This window comes from Gossypium hirsutum, chromosome A01 (assembly GCF_007990345.1).
Source record: "Gossypium hirsutum isolate 1008001.06 chromosome A01, Gossypium_hirsutum_v2.1, whole genome shotgun sequence".
In the NCBI taxonomy this organism is placed as follows: domain Eukaryota; kingdom Viridiplantae; phylum Streptophyta; class Magnoliopsida; order Malvales; family Malvaceae; genus Gossypium; species Gossypium hirsutum.
Genome location: NC_053424.1, coordinates 38,304,707 through 38,306,838, shown reverse-complemented (window position 1 = coordinate 38,306,838; position 2,132 = coordinate 38,304,707). Strand labels below are relative to the sequence as shown.

At 36.1% G+C, this 2,132-nt stretch overlaps 1 non-coding gene across 1 annotated transcript; it reads right to left on the bottom strand.

Moving 5' to 3' along the window:
* Positions 1-1,297: 1,297 nt before the first annotated feature.
* Positions 1,298-1,399, bottom strand: LOC121206434 (small nucleolar RNA R71). Its single transcript, XR_005901487.1, has one exon. It is a non-coding gene; the product is annotated as a small nucleolar RNA R71 (small nucleolar RNA).
* Between the last annotated feature and the right edge of the window lie 733 nt (positions 1,400-2,132).

The following is a 2,132-nucleotide window of genomic DNA, read 5'->3' as shown; positions in this document are numbered from 1 at the left end:
TTTCTTAGTGGATCAACTGTTTAGGAGAGGAGGAACTTAAACCCTAGGCATAATGACCCTAGAAAGTCATTTAGGTGGGAATTGACCCAAAATTGGTATGACCTATCCATGAACACCTTAGCCCCAAACTGGTTTGGACTATAAGGTCGAGAGATAAGTAGTTCTTATCCACTCATTAGTTTAGTGGAAGATCCAGAGATGATGCTAGGTTAATGACTAGTTGATTGATTAGAAACCAAAATAGGAATTAGTTATGACCACTAAAGTGAGCTAATCACCCATATCCAAATATGATAAATTTTATAAATTAGTTTTCTGAAACTCTTTTTATTTATGTTATTTTTATTTTTTTCTTTATAAAACCCCAAAAACTTCAATTTATATTTTATCGTAATATGATTTATTTAAAGTATTAATTAGATCTATTTATGTTTAGGTTAGAATTAATTTAGTAATCGCCTCTCTTGGGTACAATCCTAGGAATACTCACCTATTCCATTGTAACTATATTAGAACCTGGCCCATATACTTTCAGACACCACTTCAATTCCGAATCTTTTAGTTGCAGGACTCATAGTCTAGATGTTCATACGTCTAGAGGTGCTCAAGTTGTTGGCCCCGGTGTCCGGGAGGCAACATCACTAGATTAATTTTTGTCATTACATTTAATAGACTAATTAGGAAATTTCTAAATTATAGATATGATTTGTTTTTATTTTTACTAACATTTTATTTTTACTTATAGAGCCAACCACTAATCCAAAGAGAATAATTCATAAGGACCATTGAGAGCAATAGTAACAACAGTAGATGCAGAACTTGCCACTTGCTTTAGGCAATTTACCATACGATAACCTACTATTTGATGAAGTTAACAAAAATAACCCATAGGAAATACCACCACCACAACTGTAACTACTCGCAATAATACCTATGGTGTGAAATGAAAGAACCTTAAGCGATTATGTGGTACCAGTTTTGGAAATAGTTCAAGGAAGCACCGAAAGGCCAGCTATCACAACTGATAATTTCAGTATAAAACTAGCCATGATCTTGCAGTTCAGAGGTATAATGATAGAAGACCTGAATTATCATCTAAAGCGATTCCTTCAACTTTGTGATAGTTTTAAATATAACGGGGTCACCAATGATGTCATTTGTCTTTGACTATTCCCCTTCTCCTTAATTGATAATGCTTTTTCTTGGTTAGATTCACAAGCACCAGGATCTATCATGACATGGGATAAACTTGCATGGAAATTCTTACAAAAGTTCTTCCCTATCAGCAAGACGGTCCAACTAAGGAGGGAGGTCACAACATTTAAACAATTAGAAGGAGAAAGTTTTCACGAAGCTTGGGAGCATTTTAAAACATTGAAAGATGCCCACATCATGAATTACCTAAGTGGCTGAGATTGCAAATTTCTTACAAAAAGTTGGATGCATACCAACGTTCAGGATTAGATGGAGCCGCAGGAGGAACCCTAATGAACAGGACATACGACAATGCATATGCGTTGACGGAAACTATGGTGATGAATTTTTTCCAATGGCCAACTGAGCACTATATGTACGACCAAAAACTATCTACGGTAAAAGTTATCCAAGACGATGATAGATTCCAATAGATTGTGGATAGGTTTAATTGCATACAGTCCTCGACTAGTGCATCATCATATAGGGGAGATAAACCTTTCTTCCATTACACCAATTATACCTCCGAGGATGTGAACTACATCAAACATAAGGGTGGAAATACTTATTCAAATACTTAAAATCCTGAATAGAGATACCACCCAAACTTGAGATGGGGCAAAAATCAAGGAGGAGGTAATAATTCTAACCAAATTAAAAATGCTAATTATCAACCTCCTTGTTTACAGAAACCTTAGGAAAAGGCCAGGCCAAATGACCATACTGTATGTTTTCAATGCCTGGATCGAATCGAGGGGGAGATTCAGTCAATGAGGAAAAAAGTGAAATAGATGCAGTTGAAGTGCACTAATACAATGAAAACATTGAATAAGTTGGAAGTTAAGGAGATTGGTGAAACACTCCGGGCTAGGTGTCTGGACTGTATGAAGAAGAGAGATCACAGTTCTCTAGGGTTGGACCTCGTTCTGTGAAGCATG